Genomic DNA, 13,514 nt, shown 5'->3' with positions numbered 1-13,514 from the left:
CACGTGATCGGGCCGTCCAATGAGCGATGATCTCATATGTAAACATATGAGATCATCTCTCATCGCCGGCGCTCCTTCCTGACACGGAGCCTGCAGTGTGAGGAAGGAGGGGGAGCCTCACAGCGCCGGGGACACAGGAGAATGTAATCAGGGCACTGATCACCAGTGCCCTGATTACTAGAGGTAAAAACACACACACAGTGCCCCCCCATCAGTGCCCACAGTGCCCGCCATCAGTGCCCCCCCATCAATGCCCACAATCAGTGCCCATAGTGCTGCCAGTCAGTGACCATCAGTGCCTGCTCATCTAAGCACTGATGAGCACTGACTGGCAGCACTATGGGCACTGAGTGTGGGCACTGATGGTGCTGCCCATCAGTGCCGCTCATCAGTGCCACCCGTCAGTGTCCAGTGCCATCCGCCAGTGCCCATCAGTGCCGCCTATCAGTGCCCGTCAGTGCCGCCTCTCAGTGCCGCCTCTCAGTGCCCAGCAGTGCCACCTCTCAGTGCCCAGCAGTGCCACCTCTCAGTGCCCAGCAGTGCCGCCTATCAGTGCTCATCAGTGCTGCCTATCAGTGCTCATCAGTGCCGCCTCTCAGTGCCGCCTATCAATGCCGCCTATCAGTGCGGCATATTAGTACCTCCTCATCAGTGCCCATAAGTGCCACCTCATCAGTGCCCATAAGTGCCACCTCATCAGTGCCCATCAGTGCAGCCTATCAGTGCCCATCAGTGCCGCCTCATCAGCGCACATCAGTGAAGGAGAAAAATTTATTTTCAAAATTTACTCGCAGAAAATAAGAAAAACTTTTTTTTTTTTTTCAAAATTTTCTGTCTTTTTTCTTTTTTTTTGTAAAAAATAAAAAACCCAGAGATGATTAAATACCACCAAAAGAAAGCTCTATTTGTGTGAAAAAAATGATAAAAATTTCATATGGGTACAGTGTAGCATGACCGCGCAATTGTCATTCAAAGTGTGACCGCGCTGAAAGCTGAAAATTGGCCTGGATGGGAAGGGGGTTTAAGTGCACAGAAGGCAAGTGGTTAAAGACTTTGATCCGTTTTTAAACATTGGCACCACATCAAGCGTGTGTCAATCCAGTAGTACTATGACAGTCATCAAAGTGTCAATAAAAGTTAGAAACAATGGCTTTGAAAAGACAGAGCTTAATTCTTTTAGAATTTGTGGATGGATGCCATCTGGTCCAGGTGCTTTATTCACCTTTATAATGTCTAAATATTTCTGGACTGTATCAATTTTAAGCCATAGTGGTTCATTTGGGGCTGTGTCAATATCATCCCCATTATAGACTTGAGCTCCCTATGTCCCTTTGTTGATCAACAGTCTGGACTCCAAAATTTGCCATTACCAAAAGAACCAAAATAGCCTTATTTTTTTATTTTATTTTTTTAATAAATATGTAGAGGTAGTGTCTCTGGACCTTGATATAAATAAACCACTTACCACTTTCAATATGGCTGCACAAAAGTGACAGAGAAGCGAGTTGCAGTAAGTCTTAACAATAGGATTTTTTAGTATACTATAGGTGGATCAGTCAAATAATAAATCTGTGTGCTTGCTGGGGATTTTTAGCTTGATAAATACACCTTATCAAAATTTCTTGATGTAACAAAACCATCTACAGCAATTACTAATAATTAAACCGTTTCACTATACTGTAGTATTAAAGTGTATGTAATCTCTAACAATATACCTCAAATGATCTAGTGCATCTTGTACAGTAATACATCCACAATATTCACACACACATAAAAAAAAAAATAACATGAAAATTCAAATGCAGTGAGCATAAAAATGAAAATAACTCTGGTATGAATGATCATCCAATAAAATTCTTCAAAGTCCTGTAAACGAACTTGCAATTTAATTGACCAATCAGCAATAAAAAAGGGAAAAAAAACAAAAAGTCAGCGCTACATCTAAAAAACATAAATAAAATAAGCTGCTTGCAATATAGGTCAATATACAAACCCTTAAAATGAACAATAAATAATAATTGCAGCTCTGAAAATAAATTCTACAAATATTATATCATAAAGAACAAAATCAAGCAAAGCAGTCTCACACTGAACAAATTGGAGTCCTTAGATTAATTCAAATTCCTCGAAAGTGGAATAAGTCCACAGGTGACTCTAAATCCTCATTAAGTGTAAATTTGGTAAATTGGAAATTCCCCAGACATAGAGTCTGCCTTTTTTTAAAAGTTCTGCGTAAGCGCATTGATCTGTGCAATTGCATTCCAATCCTCCAACTTCCAGTAGACACTTCCTACTTGTCATCCACTTCTGAGAATGGTGCTCATAAAACATCCTAAAGTAAATAAAAAGCCATATAGTGTAGTATTCTTATATGGACAATGTTTACAAACACCCGCACAAACTGTGCATCAATGTAAAAAAGCACATATCCAAAATGACCTCCACCACAGTTATGCAATGCGCACTTATCGTCAGTGGGTGCTGCCAGATGAGTGTGCAGCAAGAAAGTGTTTCACGGAAGTCTTTTGATTCGGTGAGAGCCAAGCCTTGCGTGAAAGGCATAAAATACTGAATGTTATTTTCAGCTAGACTGCAAGTGGATGATGGTAGGACTGTGTGGTTCTTCACATCCCTTAAAGAGGCTTCTGACTGGGTGGATACGCTACCTCGCCAGCCCTCCTGACAACTGTTCCTTGCTCCTTTTTTCTGTGGCCTTGAAGTGCCTGATGGCTTTTTAATACTGTATTGTCTCTGTGGGTATTACCTCTATTTTCACTACTTACCCTACAGTTTGATGGATGACTGTTTGAACTGTGCTCAGTCCAGAGCTATTGTCCCCACTTTATCATTTTTCTTTTGATACCACAGGTATGGCCTATGTCTGTTGGATCCTTCTTTTATCCTGTTAGATTATTCCTCAATACTTCACATCTATAGCTATTGTGGATTTTACTTAAGTTTTTTTGCCCCAGGCAGTTACTGGGAGACTGCACCTACTTTTTTATCCCGGTCTCCAGTTTGCAGAAAACGCTTGACGTTTGCTTGCGAGAGCATAGATGTCATTTTGCACACATTTCCCCCTTGTAGGCAATTCTGCCTTGCTTGTGTTTGGAACTGAAACCTCCCCAAGTTAGATGTTGGGGCTGGTGGGGTGGGGGTCTTGGTTGGGATAGTTTTGTTGTTTTTTTTTGTCTGTTTACTGATGTGCATTTTCTTACAAGCAGTGTTTTAATTAAAATACAGGGTTGTCATTTCACGTGCAGCCAGGTATGTGTGGTAGTCCAAGTTCCCCTCCTGGGTCCTTCTCCTGTACTCCTGTTCTATTTTCCCTACATGATGTCTGATGGCTAATTGTACCATAGTGTCCTAGAATACCAGGGGCTCAAACTCCTCAGTGAAGAGATCACTAAAATACTACAGCCTCCAAATTTGCATTTTACAAGAGACTCACCTGGTGGGAAGAAAACCCCTGAGCCTTAAGAAACCATAGGTGGGTCATCATTACCACTCCTCGTACACAAATTTTTCCTATGGGTTAGTATTTTGATCCTCTTCCTTTCCGATTATTGGCACTGGTGTTGGACCCGAACGGCTGATATGTTATACTACATGCCATGTTGGAAAAGCTGGAGATGGCTTTGGTAAGTTCGTACTTGCCCCCCCCCCCGTCTCCATTGGACTACTCAACCAGTTGGTGGCTAAAATTGTGACTTATTCTACTAATAATTTTTGGTGCTTTCAATATGGTCCCTAATGCTGGTGCGTACAGATTCACAATGATGGTGGGCGGTACCTCTGAGTTGGCTGCCTGGGTGGAGGCCTTTAACTTTACAGATGTGTGGAGATGGCATTTCAGCGGGCATATACTTGCCACTCTGTCACCTATAAAACCTTCTCCAACATAGATTTATTCTACGCTGGGGGCCTGTCCTTTCCAGGCTTCGGGACATTTCTATTTTGCCACGTGGTATCTCGGATCATGCACCACTTGCCTTACAGCCTAATGTGTCTACTGCTCCAGTGGATAGTTTGTGGCATTTTACCTGGTTTTGGCTATCTAACTCTAGGATTTTTGAAACATATAGATCCAATATGATACGGTATTGAAATGACAAGTTCCAATCTGTGTCTCTGCTTTTAAAGCTTTCTCGAGAGGGTGCTTTCAATCTGGTATCTGTAAGGTGCGATGGGAGTTGAAGGCAGATCTCCAGCAGGCAGAGGGGAAGGTCGCCTCAATGAAGTTGGAATATTCTTATACAGGAGACTCCTGAGTATATGCTTCCTTTCAGGCTGCACTCTGGGATGTTTTTATTCTCCGTACCTCTGCCACCACCCATCTGTTACACCAGTTTAGTGCATTTTTCAGCAGGGGCAGAAAAGCGGCCGCATGTTGGCATGGTTGGCTAAGGAACAGTCCTCACCTCTGTCCAGCTCCTGTATCCGTGATCCTAATGGGATGTTGTTGACTGATCCCACTCATATCAATGCTTGCTTTGCCTCATATTAGCAAGAGCTTTATAGCTCTCGACAGGTGGGCACTGATGAAGAACTGTCTGATTATCTAAGGGAGATTGATCTCCCGTGCTTAACCTCCACCTATAAAGATAGGTTAGACAGCCCATCACTTTGAAGGAACTTGCAGGCAGGAAAGACCCCAAATCCTAATGGCCTTCCTGCTGAATTTTTTAAAACATATGCGGAGAAGCTGCTCCCCACATTCCATGCCATGCCTCTGAAGTCACTGGAAGCAGATTCTCTTTCCCCTTCCATGCCTGACGCAGTGGTGGTGGTCCTTCTCAAACCTGGTAAAGCCCTGAGTCAGTGTTCAATGTACTGGCCTAGAACCCTCCTCAATGTGGATGTCAAAATCCTAGCTAAGTTTTAGCCGGTCATTTGAACACTGTGATCACTGATTTGGTACATGCGGATCAATCCGGGTTCATGTCGGGTAGGGGAACCGATAATAACATCCCTCGGCGCCTTACCCATATTTTTAGGGCAGATGAGGACGGTTGGGGGTTAGTTGCTTCTTTAGATGCTGAAAAAGCCTTTAATTCAGTGAAGCGGCACTACCTCTGTCGCCTACTCTATCACATCCCCAGTGCCAGGGTACTTACTAATAACTAATTTTCACTGAGTCGTGGTATCAGGCTATATGCAGAGGACACCACCCTCTTGTTCCTGGGGGACACCACCACCTCCTTCCTTGCCCATGACACTGCAGATTATTGACATCTTTGAAATATAATACAATAAATACTCGTGCTATGGTGAATATCAAATGTGAGATCAATGAAAAAATGATCTGCAGCAGCTGTGCACAAAGTGTTAATCACTTGTAAACATGAAAATACAAAAAATAGCGCTAGCATAATTTATTGTTATGTTTATTTTTATTCATTTGTATATTTTTTTCCATTTTTTTTTTCATTTTTTCCCAATTTTTCATCTTTTTTATTATTTTTTCATTTTATTTTTATGTAATTTGATTGGTCTCTTAGGAGGAGGAGGCTCCTCTTTGAATATAAATTGTAGGTCTTCACTTTCTGGAAATGAGGTCCTTGATGACGCCCTGTGCGAGGGCGAAACGCGTTGATGTAATTTCCGGTTCTGAGTTTTAACTACTTCACTTCCGGCTGCTGTGGAACGCATGGTGGTCGTTCTCATCTTTGGGTCCTTCTCAGGCATTAAGGTTACCTGGGACAAGTCACTGCTTTTTTACCTGTGTCCTTCTTGTGCTCACCTGAATACTAACACCTCCCTGGCTTGAATTGCTGAATTTAAGTATCTGGGTATAGTGGTGGAGGGTCCCCTGTCTTCCTATTTTGACCTGAATCTACTGCCGTTACTCAAGACCTTCTCCCAAAAGTGTATGGCCTGGCAGTCTTTCCCTCTCACTCCAGTGGGTAGAATGAACCTCATAAAAATGGTATATCTGGGGGCGTGGCCTGGAGTGGCATTACGTAGGAAGCAAGTGAGCAGAGCTCTGCCGGCTAATACTCCTATCCACATTAATCCTGCTTTCCAAGATCCTGTTTTGGGCTCCCCACATCGCCTGCTCGCTCCCGCAACTGCCGAGCCATGTCACCGCCTAAGAAGCCTTCTGACACCCTCGCAAAATTAGATAAGTACTGCCGGAATGATAAAGATGCTTCTTCCCAAGATGGCACCGAGGCGGGGGCGGAGGTGAGTGTGGCGGGAGCAGAGGCCGCGAAGGAGTTTGAGGCAATCTCTCTGTGCCAGGCTTCCCTCACTGACAAAATTGAAGAGGTCAAGGTAGACATCTCCTTGATCCGTCAAGACCAGCAGAAGCTGCGGGAGAGAGTTAGAGGCCGAGCGCAGAATTGGCGGCATGGAGGATTCCCTACCCCCCCTGCAGAGCACCTCTGACCGTCTTCAGCTCCAGGTGAGCCAGCTCCTGCTTAAGCAGGATGATATGGAGAATAGACTGAGGCGCTGTAATGTTAGACTCATAGGTCTGCCTTAGGGGGCTTAGGGGTCTGATCCATCAGATTTCCTGGAGCAGCTTCTAGTAACCACGTATGGCCGGGATGCCTTTTGTCCTACTTTTGTAGTGGAGCGCGCCCACTGCCTCTCGGGCAGACCTCCACCTCAGGAGGCACCCCCTTGCACTTTCATCGCCAAGCTTCTTAACTACAGGGACAGAGACACTATCCTTAGGCTGACCAGGGAGAAGGGCAACATTCCTTTTGGAACCGGCAGGATTGCTATTTTTCTGCTGAGGTGCAGAAGAAGCGCAAAACCTTTCTTGAAGCCAAACTCAGGCTCCGCATCAAGCATATTAAATATGCCATGTTATTTCCAGCTCGCCTTCGGGTGGAGGGTGCAGATAGAGTTCATTTCTTTGATGACCCTGAAGCTGCCATTTCATGGCTGGAACGCTTGGAGACCCGGGGCTGATTGCCCTCTGTACCACATTTCTTGTTTTCATCTGCTGAGGATCTACCTTGGACCCTTCTGCCATACTACCTCTTCTCCGTTGCTGTCCTGCTGCTCCCCTGATGCTATGACTCCTACAGGTGTGTCTGCACTGGACCAGGACCTTTGCTTTGTATCCTGAACTACCTGGATGTCATCTTCGGCCTCACCTTGTCCTGGTGGGCCCTACACTTGCTTACCCTCCATGCAGCGGATGTTCACGGTACCACTTTTCTATTTTCTCCTTTGAGGATTTTATCCGGATGATGGAAGCTGTTACTCTCATGGCTGCCGGAGAGCTCTATTTTTTCCCCTTCATCTTTCCCCCCCCCTTTTTTTTTTCTCTTTTTCTTTTTACTTCATTTTTTTCACGGAACCTTGTAAGTCCTACAATAGTGTCTTGCTACCCAGCGAAGTTTCGCTCACAGGCTCTGCATGTGGCAGGGCTGCACACCAACCACCCCTCTGCTGCCGGATTGGGCGGTGGGGGTAAATTTTTCATCCAACATTTTTTTCTTTATTGCCATGGACTTTTTTTCCCTTTTTTTCTGTGGGGTCCTGTTATTTGTGTGGTTGGGACTGGAATCCTTATGCCCGCACATGTTGGGGTTGGTGTAGGGCGGGGAGGGAGGGAATGTTTTCTTTATTGATATCTGTTTTTTTGCCTATATGGGAATCTATGTTGCATGTCTTTCTACTTATTCTGTGGTTAACTGAGATGCTTGATGGGAATACCGCCTGTTATCCTGCTAATGGTGTCCTTGCTGGGCTTTTATTTTTTTATGTTATGGGTCGAACGGAACCCCAGAAGCTCCGGCACATCTAATTTCCCTGAGCTTAAATTCCTGATGTGGAATGTTAGGGGCATGGGTGATAAAATTAAGCGGTCTGCAGTCTTTGCCACCCTTAAATACCTACGGGCGGATGTAGTGGTGTTGGTTGAGACTCACTTGGAGGGCCGTCTACAGATGGCACTTCGCCGCCCTTGGACTGGCTGGACGTTCATTCATTCAATGTTCCCCTCTCATTCCCGGGGTGTGGCCATTTTGGTTGCAAAATCATTGCATTTTGAGCTTTGGGGGTCCCTAGTAGACTCATCCAGGAGGTATAGATATAAACGATAATGCAAAAAGTGGTCACTGCCTTCACCTATAACTGGTATCAATGGTAAGGAGCACTGGAAGGGCGAACGCAGATCAAAAAAACTAAGAGATTTCCAGTAACAACTTACCAACCAGCCAGCGACCAACTGAATCTTTAAATTGTAGAGTTAGGGAGTGCAGATTACAGGGTGCCTTGCCCGGGCCTGCAGCTTACGCATGTATTTGCAAATGTGTGCAACCAAACCCCTGTTTTTTAATGCATACTGTTAGACAGTTCAATTCAGTTGGTCGCTGGCTGGTTGGTAAGTTGTGACTTTAAATCTCCTAGTTTTTTGATCTGCGTCCGCCCTTCCAGTGCTCCTTACCATTAAGACCAGTTATAGGTGGAGGCGGTGACCACTTTTTGCATTATTGTTGAAATCTATATTGAGCCAGGCAACGCATTGACACCTTTGCCGCCATTGTGCGATGTGCAGGGTGTTCAATGTGACCCTGTGCCTTTAAGGAGGGGTGGGCTCCCTCTAGTCACCTGTCCTCCATCTATCCCATTAGATGCATGTGCTCTCATTGTAGAGACTCTTTAAATTGTAGAGTTAGGGACTGCAGATTAAAGGGTGCCTTGCCAGGGCCTGCAGCTTACGCATGTATTTGCAAATGTGTGCAACCAAACCCCTGTTTTTAACGCATACTGTTATATCTATATATATGCATATCCTTGCGAATGGCATGCTTAATACCTATGATACCTTGCACAATCAATTTGGGCTGCCTGACTATATGTATTTTTGCTACTTGCAGATCCATCACGCTTTCCGTTAGCAATTTCCTCAACCGATCCCTGCTCTTGCCCCGATCTCTGTATTGCAGGTTGTTCGGGGGGTCTGACCCTAGCCACCTTATTTCGATCCTTTACAATATTTTACATGTACCAGCTTCTATGGTTCTCGCATACACTACCAAGCTCAGATGGGAGGAGGATGTGGGGGACATGGAGGATGATGAGTGGAGTGATGCCTTAGACGCCTGCAAATTGGTCTCCCCCCGACTGTCTGACTGCCTTACACAACTATACGTCCTTCACTAAGCTTACCTTACCCCTCTCATGACAGCCAGATACAGATGTGATGCTTCTGACCTTTGCCCCATGTGCCGACTGGACCGGGGAACCTTTTACCACTTTTTATGGAGCTGCCCAGAGCTTCAGGGTTATTGGGCACAGGTTGTTAAATTCCTACATGACACTATGGGCTCCCCTCTCTCACTGTTCCCCAAGTGATGCCTGTTGGGGATATTCCCAGACACCAGTATGGATAAATTCACTACCCTGTTCTTGCACAAGACTCTATTCCTAGCCAGGTGTGATAGCATGACAATGGATGCGAGACATACCCCCCACTTTCCGAGACTGGATTTGAGAGGTTAACAACACGTTGCCCCATAAAAAGTGGATCTACGCTCACTGAGGGTGTCCTGCCAAATTCAATAAAATCTGGGACAGATGGCTGCAGGCTCCAGAGACGTGCTCTTGAGCCCAAGTTTACTGCTCCGATTAGTATGCTGATTTATCTTCCTATGCTATGTTTGCTTCTGGGCATTACCCATGCTGCAGCGATGCATCCCATTTGACTTGCTGTATTCCCATGGCTATCTGTTACTCTGTTTGTTCCTTTGCAATTTTTTTTTTTTAATCAATAAAGAACCTGTTTGATTAAAAAAAAAATGGTTTATCTGCCAAAGTTTTTATAATTCTTTCATAATTGTCCTATTTTACTTCCGGCTTCCTTTTTTGATAAACTGAATGGCATAATTTCTTCCTTTGTGTGGAATGGGAGACAGCCATGTTAGTCTTCCTCCTTCCCTCACGCAGGGTGGATTGTCCTTGCCCAATTTTCAGGCCTATTGTTTTGGACAGCGGTCTTGGTAATGGTAAGATATTGGTTTTCCCAGCCTTGGGATAATGCCGCTGTGATTCTAGAGGTGGCCATAATGGGTTTGTATTCCACTCTTAGTAACTTGGTGTTGTGGGGGGCCGGGTTTCATCCTGGAGTCACTAGCCTAATGTGAACCACTATTGCAGTATGGCATAGGGCTAGAACTCGTTATCGCTCTCCCGGGACGTCGTTCTCTCCTCCCATCCCTCTCTGTTCCTAATCCCCAGGTGTGAGCTACTAGGGGAATAGTGGGATTGAAACACATTGTTTCCGATGGCAAGTTACGCTCATTTCCCACTTGAAAGACACTTATATCTTGCCACAGTGGGTGTATTTGAGATATTTCAAACTTCACCATGCTTTTCACCTACAATTCCCATCTCCCCTTACTCTGGAATCTGATCCTGTGGAAAGTTTACCTACTTCCAGGCTGCTAGACAAGCCCTTATCCTCCCTATACCTCTGCCTAGCTATAGCACCTACCACTAGCCAGGGCCCTTGGTAAATGGCAGACAGACCTTCTTAGTCTGACAGAGGATGATTGGGCTGAAATGGTTGTCCTCCTATCATGGTCTCTGCCAGGGATCGTTTCCTCCAGCTCAAATACTTGAACAAGACCTATTTTACTTCAAAAATGTTCACGGCTCTCTGCCCCTCTACTCCTGTGTCATGTCCCAAATGTGGCATGCCAGAGGCCTCTTTTCTACACATGGTCTGGTTTGCCCGTCTCTTCACTCATATTGGACAGAGGTGCTCGCTGATATTAAGCGAGCCACCAATCTAACCCTTGAGTCGGATCCCAAACTACTGTTTTAAAATGTTATTGATGATCAGTGTTTGGGTTGATATGCTAAGTTATTTGTATGTTATGCCACCTTCTACTTGCAGAGAGAGATATTTCTCAGTTGGAAAGCTGCTGCTCCACCAACAGTATCCACTTGGCGCACTGCTTTGAACTCAGTTCTATCACTGTATAAGATTACCTATCTAAATCAGAACTGCCCAAGAAAATTTGATAAAATTTGGTCAGGTTGGATAGATACTTGGGGCTCTGTGGGGGATGACGCCTCTTCCCCTAGACAAGATGCTGTGCCCTTATTTGTATTTATTCATGTTCTATTATACTTTCAGTGTGTTCTTCATTCTTTTGGGCTATATTTGGTTTTATCCCTTACTCCCCCACCCCCATTCTCTCCTGCCCCCCCTCTCCCTTCTCTCTTTAGGTGATATCCTTCTATCCCCCCCCCCCCATTCTTCCCTATATCCTCCCCCACCTATAGCACTTAATATTCATATGGCTAAATGTTTTGCTCATGTTATATGTGAGTTAGTTGGTATCATATTTCTTGGGATGCTCCGGTTTGTCCTAATATCTTGCAATACCTTTGTTATGGATTTAATGTCCAATGTGCTTTGTACACTGCATGTTTTTTTGTATTTTTTTGAATGAAAACATTTCTTGTTAAATAAAAAAAAAGGAAAGCTTTTTTAAAGCACAAGATGCTGGTAATCATTATCCCTTTAAAGATCACTTCTCCCACTCTTCTTCATCCTTCGGGGGGGGGGGGGGTATTCTTGTAGATAAATGTCCCCATAAGGTGATAAAAACATTGACACTTACATTTAACACTGCCACTCGGGTATGTGTCGGCATGACCTCACGCTCTGTATAGCAACCTACACATGTTTCACGCCACTGTACATCATACATGAGCAGGTGTTTGTAAACAATGTCCATATAATAATACTACACTATATGACTTTTTATTTACTTTAGGATGTTTTGTGAGCACCATTCTCAGAAGTTGATGAAAGGAAGGAAGTGTCCACTGGAGGTTGGAGGATTGGAATGCACTTTTAAATAAGAGAGCCCCTACCAATTGATCTAAGGACTCCAACTTGTTCAGGGGGACTGTTATGCTTGATTTTGTTCTTTATAAAATAATGTTTGGAGAATTTATTTTTAGCGCAATTCTATTATTGAATACACATCCTATTCACATTGATGGGTATGATTGGTCAATTAACTTGAAAGTTAGGTGATGGGACTTTGAAGAACTGTATTTGATAATTATTCACACTAGATTTTTTTTTCATATTAATGTTCATTACATTTAGCCTTTCATTTTATTTATTTTATTATAATACAGTATAATTTTTAGGAAATCACAAATATTGTTCCTTATTGCCAACAGCCTTTGCAGTTTTTACTAGAGTGGACATTGTCTATTTGAAATGTCTAACAATAAATGTATCCTATTTGCTCCCTTTTGGCCAGCTAAATATACAGTTGAATGCATTTAACTACCTATACTCTCTAGCTCTAGACTGTTATCAGTTAGCATTGTTCCCTGCTATTTCCATGGACTACAAAACATCTCCTCCTGTTATGGAGAAGAGAGAGAGAGAGGTGTTATGTGGTCCTAACACAGTGTTATGTAGCCCTAACACACCCTCCTCCTTAGTTATCTATAGGGCTTACATTAGAATGAAGTGTCATAAATTGTGTTTATATTTTTTTTATTCATTTTTATGATTTACCAATAAATGCTTTCTAAAATTTTAGAAAATATTGATGTGTTTGTGATAGTACTGGAGCTAGAGAAGTGTGGCTTGGTTCTTGTGAATATACAATAATGTATGTCTTCATTCAAAGGAGCTGATCCCATAATAAAGAAGTAGTGAGGGTGGACCTTGTTCTGGTCCTTGGTTGCTAGGAGAGATGGGTCGAATGGCACCCTGTTCAGTTCGCGCCAGAACTCTTGAACATCAAGTTTGGATCCGAATAATGAACCCTATTGAAGTCTATTGGACCTGAACTTAAGAAATCAAAAATGCCCATTTTGAGGGCTTAGGTGCAAGTTATTGGGCATACAAAGAGGACATGTATCAATAAAAATGGGAGACATGTATCAATGAAGAAAAAGTGAAAAGTCAAATGAGCAGTGATTTACTGATGCTTAAAGTGTAACAATAAAAATGAAAAGTGGCGCATCTGTACCGTGTATAGAACCTGCTGCAGCAAAAATTACATTTATAAAGACAAAAAAATTACATTTTCCCCGCAAGTTTTTTTTTAAATTTTTGTGAATAATAGCTTAGGGAGCCAGTTTGTATGATGAGGCCATGATTTAGTGCCCTCTGAACAAAATTAGAGATATTTTGGATAAATTCTAGTGTCTGTTTTGCAGACTTTGGATAGAAGTAACAGGTGCAGAAAAATTGGGCTTTGGGTTTTGATAGTGCAATCACACTGTAATCTATCAGAGGTACTGTTGATGAATCAAGTAATGCCTGTGCATTGTCAGGGAGTGGCTAAGGCTGTGTTCAAATAACTCAGCTGACTCTTCCATGCATGATGCTGGGGCTATGAAAGGAGTAGCTGTGGACAAGGAGGCAGAAAAAGCCACTCTGTCAGCTGCGGTGGACTGCGCACTTGTCTCTGTATGGCTGACAGAGGATGGGGAGGATGAGGATCTTTTAGTAAGCCAGTCCAGCACCTCCTCTGCATGCTGTGGTTGTATAGCATGGGCAACATCAC

This window comes from Pelophylax lessonae, assembly GCF_965119305.1.
Source record: "Pelophylax lessonae genome assembly, chromosome: 12".
Lineage (NCBI taxonomy): Eukaryota > Metazoa > Chordata > Amphibia > Anura > Ranidae > Pelophylax > Pelophylax lessonae.
This window is presented reverse-complemented; position numbering follows the sequence as displayed.